Raw genomic sequence first — 12,430 nt, 5'->3', positions numbered from 1 at the left:
CAGAGCTTCTCAAATTTTCATCTTATTCAGGATCTTAGTGAAATGCAGATTGAAGGGAATTGAGATTCCACATTTCCAGCAAGCTCCTGAAATGGGCATCATCCAAACAGGGCAAGGCAGAATCGGGGGATGCTAAAGAACTGGAGGTAGAGGACACCCCATTGGAGGGGTGCAGGCGGCCATCATCCCCCTCTGAAGGTCCCTGTGGGAGGAGCCAAGGGCCTGGCTTCTTTGCGGCTGCCAAGCACTGGCCGGAGTTTAATCTGGATCCAAGGCTCACAAACAGCTGGTTCTTAAGGGAGTGCCAGTGTTGCAGTGATGTTTGATAGAGCTAATCTGGCAATACGAGAGATAATGAGCTTTTCTGTAAATCTAATAAAAGTTTTGGGCTGAGCGTGATGGCTCATGCCTGTAATCCCAGCACTTTGGGAGACTGCAGAGGGAGGATCTCTTGAGCCAGGGGTTTGAGACTAGCCTGGGCAACATAGTGAAACCCTATTTCTACAAAAAATTAAAAAATTAACTTGATGTGGTGGTACACACCTGTGGTCCCAGCTACTTGGGAGGCTGAGGTAGGAGGACCACATGAAGCTGGGAGTTTAAGACCCTGTCTCTAAAAAGAGAAAAAAAGTTTTAAGTTAAAGGTCCACTCTGTTCTGAGTTGATGTTCTTTTTCTGCCCCCTTTCCCCATCCTTTGTTGTTGTTGTTGTTGAGACAGAGTCTCGCTCACTGCAACTTCCGCTTCCTGCGTTCAAGCAGTTCTCTGCCTCAGCCTCCCAAGTAGCTAGGATTACAGGCACCTGACACCACACCCAGCTAATTTTTGTATTTTTAGTAGAGACAGGGTTTCACCGTCTTGGCCAGGCCGGTCTTGGACTCCTGACCTTGTGATCCACCTGCCTTGGCCTCCCAAAGTGCTGGGATTACAGGCGTGAGCCATGTAAAAAGGATGGCCTCCCCATCCTTTTTATACAGTCATCCCTCCACTGTCCAAGGGGGTTTGGTTCCAGGACATACCCCCCCACCACGATGCCGAAATCCATAGATGCTCAAGTCCCTAATATAAAATGGTGTAGTATTTGCATATAACCTTCACACATTCTTCCCTAAACTTTAAACCATCTCCAGATTACATAAAAATATCTAATACAATGTAAAGGCTGGCTGGGTGCGGGGGCTCACGCTTATAATACAAGCATGTTGGGAGGCTGAGGCGGGCAAATTGCTTGAGCCCAGGAGTTCGAGTCCAGCCTGCGTGACATAGTGAGACCCTGTCTCTTAAAAAAAATTTAAAAATCAGCTGGGCATGGTAACCCACTCCTGTAGTCCCAGCTACTTGAGAGGCTGAGGCAGGATTGCTTGAGCCTGGGAGGTCAAGGCTGCAGTGAGCCAAGTTTGCACCATTGCACTCGAGCCTTTCTCAAAACCAAAAGTAAATGCTGTGAATATAGTTGTTTTACTGTTTTTTTTTTTTTTTTTTTTTGAGATGGAGTCTCACTCTGTCGCCCAGGCTGGAATACAGTGGCGAGATCTCTGCTCACTGCAAGCTCCACCTCCCGGGTTCACGCCATTCTCCTGTCTCAGCCTCTTGAGTAGCTGGGACTACAGGCACCCACTACCACACCCGGCTAATTTTTTGTATTTTTAGTAGAGACAGGGTTTCACCGTGTTAGCCAGGATGGTCTCCATCTCCTGACCTCGTGATCCACCCGCCTCGGCCTCCCAAAGTGCTGGGATTACAGGCAGTTTTACTGTATTTTTTACTTGTATCATTTTTTGTGTTTTTTAAAAAAATATTTTTCAAATATTTTTCATTCCCAGTTGGCTAAATCCATGGATACAGAACTGTGGTTGCAGAAGGCTGACTGTATTAAATCTCACAATTTCTGTAGGTTAGAGGTCCAGGCCCAGCATAGCTCAACTTATTCCCTCCTTAGGGTCTCAGAAAGCCCAAATCAAATTGTTGGCGGGGCTGTGCTCCTCTCAGAAGGCTCTGGGAAGAATCCATTTCCAGGCTCATTCAGGTTTTCAGCAGAGTGCAGTTTCTTGCTACGATAGGACTGAGTCCTTGCTGACTGTCAGCCAGGGCTACTCTTAGCTCTTAGAGTCTCTCACTGGTCCTCGCATGTGGCCCCTGTACTCAGATCCAGCAACAGTGCAGCAAATCCTGCTGCTGCTTCTCTGCCTTCCTTTTCTGCCCTCAACTGGGAGGAAGCTCTGTTTTAAGGGCTCATGTAATTACATTGGATAGCTCAGATGATCCCCCTATGTTAAGATCAGTTGATTAGTAACCTTAATTACATGTGCCAAGTCTCTTTTGCCCTTTCTTTTATGTAATAATAGACTATACTTCCTGATTTTTTCACTTTGCTAAATAAAAAGGTGGCAATTAAAAATACTTTGAAATCTTCCTAGAGGTCTTCTGGGTAAAAAAGAGTGGTTTGAGTAGTCACATCTAATTTTGGTTTCTCCCAAAACCCCACATAAGATAAAGGGAGTTGTAAAAAAGAAACTGATGCATGAGGACAGGGAGAATGAGAAAGAAAACAACAGCAAGAAAAATTTTGCAAGCAAAGAGTACATGAATGATTCAGTTTAAAATGTAGGAGTGGATGGCATGAGATTTTTTTGTGGGGGCAGGGGAATGTGGGCATCAGAGGTTGCTGAGTAGAAGAATAGTTTGAAAGCAGCTGATGCAGTTATATCCTTCCATCCCTTTCCTTCCATCATGATGCTGGGTGATGGCCTCCGACTTACCTACATGTTGCACATTTCTGCAGAAGGAAAAACCAAGGGCCCAGGAGCCTCCAGGTATTCTTGGTAGTTAATATAGAGACCACCTCCATTCTCTAGTCTTCTAACCCCTTTTAGCTTCTAGAACATTGACAGCCAGGCCCTTATAGATGAAAAGGGACCTCAATGTTTAGTCTAACCAGCCTAAGATGGGAAAAAAATACAAATGATGCCAACAACAGGGATTTCCCAGCAAATGGCCCAACCAGATCATCCTAGACAGAAACTTAGCTGCCCAAGGACTCAGAGCTTCCAGCTAGTTCCTGAGTCATTCACTCTTAGTCATGCGGACTGCCAGGGATTACTAGATGGCTAAAGAAAGTGCCTAATATGAAGGAAAGCAAAACAAATGAAAAAAAGCAATTTGAAAGGAAGTCTATTTAGAGAAAAGAACATTTTGAAAAAAATTCTTGTATCCATGAAATAAGAACAGGATACAGTAAAAAGGAACAGTTAAAAAACAAAGTTATCAGAAAATTTTTAAAAAATAAGAGCAGAGCAAAAATATCAGTAGTAGTATTAGAAAATAAAGTTCAGGGAGTCTTTCAGAAAATAGAGCAAACAGATGAGGAGATGAATAATAAATAAGGCAGAAAAGGTAAGAAAATTAAAGGCATCAGCCAGGCTTCCCACATCAATTGACAGGAGCTAACCGAAAGGGAAAACAGAGAAGAATGCAAGTGTCAAAATCATTGAGGAAAATATTGCCTGAAATAGGTTATTAGCTTCTCTATGGAGGGGCCTATGGAATGTTGAGCCAAGTAGATGAAGGCAGACCCAGACTAGTGCCCTCAAATGTCAATATGCTTGGGAGAAAGGGATGTTGCTACAAGTTACACAGAGAAAGAAACAGGTCAAATACCGAGATCAGAAATCTGAGTGGTTTCGGGCTTCTCAATACATCTGAATATAGGAGGTGGGGGGAGTGATGCCTTCATCATGCTCAATGAAATTGATCCCCAGCCTAGAACTCTGCACACAGCCAAACTCATTCAAGAGTGGAGGTATCCTGTAATCCCAGCACTTTGGGAGGCCGAGGCAGGCGGATCACTTGAGACCAGGAGTTCGACACCAGCCTGGCCAACATGGCAAAACCCTGTTTCCATTAAGAATATAAAAATTAGCTGGGCATGGTGGTGCGTGCCTGTATCCCAGCTACTCCAGAGGCTGAGGCAGGAGAATCTCTGGAACCCAGAAGGCAGAGGTTGCAGTGAGCTGAGGTTGCGCCAGGGCACTCCAGCCAGGGTGAAGGAGTGAGACTGTGTCTCAAAAAAAGAGTGAAGGTAGAAAAAAGAAGTTTCAGACATACTGGATGTGAAAAACTTGCCTTTCACATTGAAGAAACCCATGAAGGTGAACAAAGAGTAGATCTTCTTTAGGGTGTATCCCAAAAGATGTAAAGGGAATTCTGTGCACTGGTCCAGATGGAAGGATCTCCGGAGGCCCCAGGAGGATTTCTTTTTGAAGAAGAAATAGAAATAAAACATCAGATGTGAAAAAACTCACTGAGGGTAGATTTAGACAACTGATATTAAGTTTTTGGTTAAATATTGATAAATTCATAGAAAATTAAGCAAACAAAACAAGAAGTTGTACAGGAAAATAAATGAAATCATGTGTTACGTTGCTCACTCTAATAGCTCACATGGTCATAATAAGGTCAACTATGAAAATTACTCCAGCCAGCACTGCAGTTTAATTAGTGGAGAGATTGGAAAGGACAAGGGTGAGGGGTGGCTTGCAGGGAGAGGGATTTATGGGGAGTAAAGGGTTAAGTCCTCCTCTTCCAAGATAGAAAGCGGATACATAATATGTAAAACTGAAAAGCTGGGGAATTGTAATACAAAATGGCGCGATTTCGGCTCACCACAACCTCCGCCTCCTGGGTTCAAGTGATTCTCCTGCCTCCGCCTCCCAATTAACTGGGATTACAGGCATGGGCCACCGTGCCTGGCTAACTTTTTTTTTTGAGATGGAGTCTCGCTCTGTCACCCAGGCTGGAGTGCAGTGGCAGCGATACGGCTCACTGCAAGCTCTGCCTCCTGGGTTCATGCCATTCTCCTGCCTCAGCCTCCTGAGTAGCTGGGACTACAGGCACCTGCCACCATGCCCGGCTAATTGTTTGTATTTTTAGTAGAGATGGGATTTCACTGTGTTAGTCAGGATGGTCTCGATCTCCTGACCGCGTGATCCTCCCACCTCGGCCTCCCAAAGTGCTGGGATTACAGGCGTGAGCCACCGCGCCCAGCCTATATGTAGACATTTCTAAGAGATAGTTGGGTGTAAACGTCAAGAGTCAGCTAGAAGTTGGAAGTGTCACCTAGAAAGGGAAAACCTGACTTAAGGGCTGGGATCTGCTGTTTTCTCAACACGGTTTTTACAGTAGTTGATTCTTAGATTATGTGCAGTTATGATTTTGAAAAATGAAAAGAGAAAAGCAAATCTACAATGCACGGCATGTGATAAGGGGACATATTTCACAAAACTCATTTTTATTTTTTTGAGATGGAGTCTCACTCTGTGGCTCAGGCTGGAGTGCACTGGTGCAATCTCGGCTCACTGCAACCTCTGCTTCCCAGGTTCAAGCAATTCTCCTGCCTCAGCCTCCTGAGTAGCTGGGGTTACAGGCACCCGCCACCATGCCTGGCTAATTTTTTGTATTTTTAGTAGAGACGGGGTTTCACCATGTTGACTAGGCTGGTCTCAAACTCATGACCTCAAGTGATCCACCTGCCTCAGCCTCCCAGAGTGCTGGGATTATAGGCGTGAGCCACTGTGCCCACCCTCCACAAAACTCATTTTAGTTGTGCATGTGAGTGTGCATGTGCACTGGATTGACTTTTGTTAAATGTATTTCTTACTGTGGGTCGTGATAAGATTTGAAAACCCTTGTTTAGTGGTTTCTCATTGTCAGTTCACTTTTCTTTTCCTTTTTTTTTTTTTTTTTTTTGAGACAGAGTTTCACTCTTGTTGCCCAGGCTGGAGTGCAATGGCGCGATCTTGGCTCACTGCAACCCCCGCCTCTCTGGTTCAAGCGATTCTCCTGCCTCAGCTTCCCGAGTAGCTGGTATTACAGGTGTGAGCCACCACACCTGGCTAATTTTGTATTTTTAGTAGAGATGGGGTTTCACCATGTTGGTCAGGCTGGTCTCAAACTCCTGACCTCAGGTGATCCACCTGTCTCGGCCTCCCAAAGTGCTGGGATTATAGGCATGAGCCACTTTGCCCGGCCAACCAGTTCACTTTTCACACTTCTGAATTGTTGAGATATTTTACAGTTGAGAATGTGTTACTTTTTTAATTTAAAAAAGGGCAGGAGGGGGGAATGTTAAAGGTGAGTACAACACTGTAGCCGAGGAGCCCTGTTTATGATGACTGCCAGCCTTATCATATTGTAGCCAGCATTCTCCTCCCCAGCAGGGGCACCTCCAACCAGCAGTGGCCCCATTTTCATTTATAATACAAAGGTGGTAATGGTAAGTGTGATGCTGGAAACCTTTTTTGGAAAATCACTTGTAAGTCCACCACCACCCCATGCAGCCATTTTCATGCTCTTAACATTCCACTTTGGCCTTTAAATACATGCTTACAATTGTCTCATAATCGCAAACCATGAGGTTCATGTTTCACTTAATGCGTATTTTTCTGGAGGCAAATTCTGAGTCATTAGTTTATTGATTAAGGGTGTGACCTTTTTTTTGGGTGGTAAATGTAACCATGTTGCTACCAAATGGTAGTAACCGTTTCATCTGCTGCCAACAAGGAATAAATGTGTTTGCCACAATAGTGGTGGCAATTTTGTTAAATTAAAAAGTGTAAAGTAGGCCGGGTGTGGTGGCTTACGCCTGTAATCCCAGCACTTTGGGAGGCTGAGGTGGGCGGATCACCCAAGGTCAGTAGTTCGAGATCAGCCTGGCCAACGTGGTGAAACTCCTGTCTCTACTAAAAATACAAAAATTAGTTGGACATGGTGGTGGTCACCTGTAATCTCAGCTACTCAGTAGGCTGAGGCAGGATAATCACTTGAACCCGGGAGGCGGAGGTTACAGTGAGCCGAGATCGCACCATTGCACTCCAGCCTGGGCAACAAGAGCGAAACTCTGTCTCAAAAAAAAAAAAAAAGTGTAAAATAGGCCAGGCATGGTGACTCACACCTGTAATCTCAGCACTTTGGAAGGCCGAGGTGGGCGAATTGCTTTGAGCTCAGGAGTTCAAGACCAGCCTGGGCAACATGATGAAACCCCGTTTCTACAAAAAATACAAAAATTAGCCCGGCCTGGTGGCATGCACCTGTGGTCCCAGCTACTCCAGAGGCTGAGGCTGGAGAATCACTTGAACCAGGGAGGCGGAGGTTGCAGTGAGCTGAGTGCGCCATTGCATTCCAGCTTGGGCAACAGAGCGGGACTTGTTTGAAAAAAAAAAGTATAAAATAGTATGTCTGGATTGTCTTTAAGTTTTATTTCTAGTGACATTGAATATTTTTCCTTTTTTAAAAAAATTTTTTTAAAGATTGGGTCTTGCTCTGTCACCCAGACTGGAGTGCAGTGGTGTGATCACTGCTCATCACAGCCTTGACCTCCCAGGCTCAAGTGATCCTCCTGCCTCAGCCTCCCAAGTAGCTGGGACGTCAGACATCACACCCAGCTAATTTTTGTACTTTTTGTAGAGATGGTGTTTGGCCTTGTTGCGCAGGCTTATTTTTCCATTTGTTATGTTATTCTTCCCTTTGTTATGTTACTCTTTCCTTTGTGTATAATGTTCATATCCTTTGTTCATTTGTGTACAACAGGAGTCTTTTTGAAGTATGGGTCTCTATAGGTTGCAGATATTTACTGTGTCATAATTTTTTCAGCTGCAGATAACATTTGTGTTTCCTTTTTTATTTTAATGTTACTTTTAATCATGGGGATTTTTTAGATTTGTTATCTGTTCAGGCTTGGTAGTCTTGTGCTTTGAATTATTTTTTCCTGTCACCTCAAAAGTTGAAGGAGGGTAAAATGGACTTGAAAACCCTGTTCTCTGGGTGTGGTGTGTGCGTGTATGTGCGTATGCCCTTTAAATCTGTAAGTTGTTATTTGATTATTATTTAACTCCCCTCAAGTTGCTAACCAGTTATCTCACTACTGTTAAACAATTCTCCCTTTGCCCCGTTTTGAGAAGTTGTTTTTTTTTTTTTTTTTGAGACAGAGTCTCACTCTGTCCCCCAGGCTGGAGTGTAGTGGCGCAATGATCTCAGATCACTGCAAGCTCCGCCTCCCGGGTTCATGCCATTCTCCTGCCTCAGCCTCCCAAGTAGCTGGGACTACAGACGCCTGCCACACGCCCGGCTAATTTTTCGTATTTTTAGTAGAGACAGGGTTTCACCGTGTTAACCAGGATGGTCTCCATCTCGTGATCCGCCCGCCTCGGCCTCCCAAAATGCTGGGATTACAGGCGTGAGCCACCGTGCCCAGGCAGAGAAGTTGGTATTTTGATAAACATGTGCCTCCCTCCTGCCACACTGATGCTTTATTTTCTATCACGTTCTTAGAGTTGAGACAGTATGAGATCTTAATTTTTTTTTTATGCACACAAAATAGCTTTTGGAGATTCTTCTCTGCTGGAATGGTACTTAACATTTGTGAAAAGTTTACCCATCTCTACTTTTAGGGAGGTTCTTAGTCATGCATGTGTGTGTGTGTGTGTAAGATAAATGGCGTTCGTGTTCTTTGTGGATGCATCTTCTCATACAGGGCTAACTTCTGCCTTCCTTCAGTATGATGTGGTTTAGCAAATGAGGTGAGATGCTAGGGACCATGGTCATTTTGGGAATCATTTTAGGTCAGATCTGGGTTCTAGTTTCAGCACTACTGCCTTTATCAACCTTCCTGCATTTTTGTGTAAATGCCCTAGTAGCTCCATTGGTGGCTCAGGAGCACTCAGTCCTTTTTTCCTCTCTTGGGGTTCTGAAGCCTCCAAGTCACATCTGTTGTGCAGCTCCATCATTACCCCTCTACAGATAGAAGGCCACCTTACACTGTGTAGGAGGATATGGCTTAGGCTGGAGTCCAAATGAGTCTCCCATTTACCTTCCTCAGCTTAAACTATGTGGAGACCAGGATCTGCCAGCCCCACAGAGGGTCAGGACCTGCTTTCTAACCCGCTGGCCAACACAGCAGAGAGGGACAGAGTGAGAGGTGCCTTCCCTCCCTGTCCCGAGGTTAGGTGGGTGGCAGGGGTGGGGAAGGGCGGGGTGGAGAAGGAAAACTGAAATGTTTCTTTTCAACAGTTTATTGCAATAGTTTCCTCTTCTGTGGATTGAGGATGGGGGAAAAAGTGTCACTGGGACAGCCCTACCCCTAGACCTCATGGGGTTATCCTGGGTTGTACAAAAATGGCCAAAAATGGCATAATACTGGCGGTGCATGTGCTCTGGGTTGTAAGTGGCACGAGCATCAGGATACGTTGTTTGAGCGTGGCACACCTCTTCTTGGATGAGAGGGGGTTTCTTCCTAGTTATTCCGCAGTGTGGCCCTGGCTAGTGTAGTTTCGAGTGTTGATGTTACCAGGGGGGATGTGAGGGCTTGGAGTTTAGGACATGGCTGTGAGAATCTCTGATGGGTGTAGGTGTGGACCCCAGGATCTGAAGGCAGAATTGTTTCCTGGTTGGTCATGCGTGTTGGGTGGAAGGTGAAGCAGCAGATGGTGAGGGAACCCAGGCGCCCCGTGGATAATCCTTGCTCCAGAGCGCTGGCCTCCCTGCCAACTGCATCACCATGAAGTATTCCCTGTAGCCTTTCCATGTTCTGTACACTTAATGGGTGCGAGCTGCAGGAGACCAGGGACCGTCAGGTTGAGATTCCCTGTGGTGCCACAGGACAGTCATTTTGCAGGGGAGCAGAGATGAGCCACCAACACTGTGGAAAGCACACAGACACGTTTGCTAATGAGCTGGTTTCTTTGTGGAGCTTTCATCAAGGAGGAAGGGGGAAGTTTGGCTTTCCTTACTGCTTCCGGAGAGTTCTTTACAGGGTTGGGTTAAATGAGGTCAAAGGAGCACTCTATAGGATCCCAAGGCATTGGATTCCATGGCTCGCACCAGCCCTCCTTAGTTCCTGAGGCACAGCTCCCTGGAGGGCACAGCTTTCTACTTTCCAGGCTCCTCTAGGAACCATGAGGAAGAGAGGCAGCAGGATTGTCTTGTCCATAAAAAAAAAGAATAGAGTTTCTACCGCTTAGAACATTTTTCTGCCTCATAGGGCATTTCCAGCTGAATTGACAGTTCTCTGTGATAAATGTACTTGAGTTTTAGGTTAAAAATTTTTTTTCATCCTATATGCATTAATCCAGACATGGATTTATGGTTGGGTAGCCCAACCCTCCCCTGAAGGGAAAAAAAAAGAACAATTAAAAAAGCTGGGTGTGGTGGCTCATGCAGGTAATCTCAGCAATTTGGAAGGCCCTGGCGGGAGGATTGCTTGAGGCCAGGAGTTTGAGACTAGCCTGGGCAACATAACATAGTGAGACTCCTATCTTTACCTACACAAAAAATTAACAACCAACCCAGTGCTTTGGGACCCTGTAATCTGAAACAAGCTGGTAAATGTTAGCTATAGCTACTGTTAAGTTAGTTGCCTACAAGGAGCCCCTCTCTGTGAATCCGTGTGCTGCACCACAGCTCAACAGGCCCGTCTACCTTTGTAAGATCCCCAAGGGGACTGCTGCAGCCCTCGGTGCCTAAGCTGATACCTGATCTGCTGGGCATGGGTCTGCTGGCACGTCAGTATCATGGTGGGGGTGGGGGACTTGTCGGAAATGCAGATTCAGGGCTCCAACGCAGACCTCCTTACCAGAACCTTGTGTTGGGGGCTGGGATCTGTACCTAAAATAAGTGATTCTGATGCTGCCAGCCAGGCCCCTCATGCCAGTGACGTTAGGGGCAGGTCACTAAGAGCCCCACTTTAGTTGAGGATGTTGAGGTCCCGAGAGAGCAGGGACTTGCATGGGCTGAGGTCACGTTGCTGAAGGAAGGCGCCTGTGTCTCTACCTGAGAGCGCCTTTTCTCCCTGCAGCCACTCTGTGTGGCCCAGACAGTGTTCAGGCCTTGTGTGTATGCTTGTGTCCTGTAGAGTTCTTGGGCAACAAGTGGTTGTGTTCACACTCATTCTTGGAGGCAAGTTTTATGGACGTGCTCTTGTGATGGTGGGGCGGTGGTGGGGGGGGAGGTGGGGATGGGGCAGCTGGATAGCTGTCTGCCTGTCGTTCTCCCCAGCTGGTTTCTGAGGTCAGACAGAAGGAGGGGCCGGTGGGTGAGTGGTGGTGTCTAGGCTGTGCCTGTCAATTCCACACCGTGGGAGAGGGGGAGCGGTCACAGGTTCCGTTTCCAGAGGAGTGTGGTTTCATGTCCCTTCTTGGCACTTCTTTCTCAGAACATTGCAGACTAGCAGCCAGCCTGCCGTGGCTGCCTTACAGGAAGGGGTTTTGCAAGTAGCCACTCCGTGGAAACTGGTTTCTCACTGGCGGATGTGGGTGGGTCGCCTCCTCACCTCTAGGGTGGCCTTGTCTGCTTTCGTCTTGGGCTGTGTTACTCTCCTCACCTGGGAAGTGGGGGGTGAGCAGGGGGCTGGCATGGGACCACTGCCCTATGGGCCTCTGATCCTGTCCCTACCTGTGCACTTGAGGCACTCCCTCCTTCCCCGCTGTTCAGCCACTGCATTGGGGGCAGGGGACCGTGGAGGACTTAGGGGTCCACCTGGATTGCCACTGGGGTTCAAAAAGGAAAGCAGTAAAGGTAGGCCAGGCCCTCAGAAAAGTCCCTCAGAAATAGCACCCTCCTGCGGTAGGATCTCTGAGGTTGCTTTGAGGGTTAGACACAGATAAAAAACAGTGGCCCCACCCTTCACTCTGTAGTTCACAGGGTCTTCCCACATAGGCTGTGTAGTCCAAGCTTCATTACAGCCCTGGAGGACAAAGCTTATGGCTATAGTCTGGGATAAGGTGGAGTAGGGGGTGGGTGACAGGGGAGGGAGGAAGCAGGGAGATGGCTGCTGGCTGCAGTGGCCTTCCTCACCTCTGAGGGCTGAGCTTCAGAGGTTTTCAGAAAACGTTGCATGAATGACTATGGAGCCCTCATCTTGGCTTTTCTTCACTGGGCACAGTTGGATCATGTCCAGACCTGCCTGCACGTTCATGTCCCAAACGTGGCTCTTTGTGGTCAAGCCCGTTTCTTCTGTTGGCTCTGGTGGGTGGAAAGAACTGGGAAGTCCCCTGTCCTTGGTTCCAATCCTGGGCTGTCATTGCCCTCTTGTCCTTGGGCAAGTCATGTGACCTTTCTGAATGGTTTCCTCAACCATGAAGTGGAAAAAAATCAATTCCCAATCGAGAGGTGATGAGATCAATATTTGGGAAGGCTCCAAGCAGAATTTCTGGTACTTAGAAGACACTTAAAAAGCATCTTTCTTCCTTTCAAAAATCTCCCTTATCCTTTCGTTTGTTTTTTGGAGAGCTGATTTAACCTGAGTTTTGCATTACCTATACCTGGCTTTGGTATCAGGCCTGTTCTTGGACCGGTAAAGGGTCATGAGAGAAATGATCGGGAGCTTTCTAGAATCCGCATATGAGCAGGTTTGGGGGAGAGGTTTTAACGCTGAGCCTACC

General features: G+C 46.7%; 1 protein-coding gene across 11 annotated transcripts in view; it reads left to right on the top strand.

Annotated features, from left to right (window-relative positions):
* Positions 1-12,430, top strand: part of TSPAN14 (tetraspanin 14) — a 63,810-nt gene that overhangs the window by 20,713 nt on the left and 30,667 nt on the right. The gene's annotated exons all lie outside the window — the stretch shown is intronic.

The sequence above is a fragment of the Symphalangus syndactylus genome, chromosome 4 (genome assembly GCF_028878055.3).
Source record: "Symphalangus syndactylus isolate Jambi chromosome 4, NHGRI_mSymSyn1-v2.1_pri, whole genome shotgun sequence".
NCBI lineage: Eukaryota > Metazoa > Chordata > Mammalia > Primates > Hylobatidae > Symphalangus > Symphalangus syndactylus.
The sequence above is the reverse complement of the archived record's forward strand: the minus strand, read 5'-3'. Positions and strand labels throughout refer to the sequence as shown.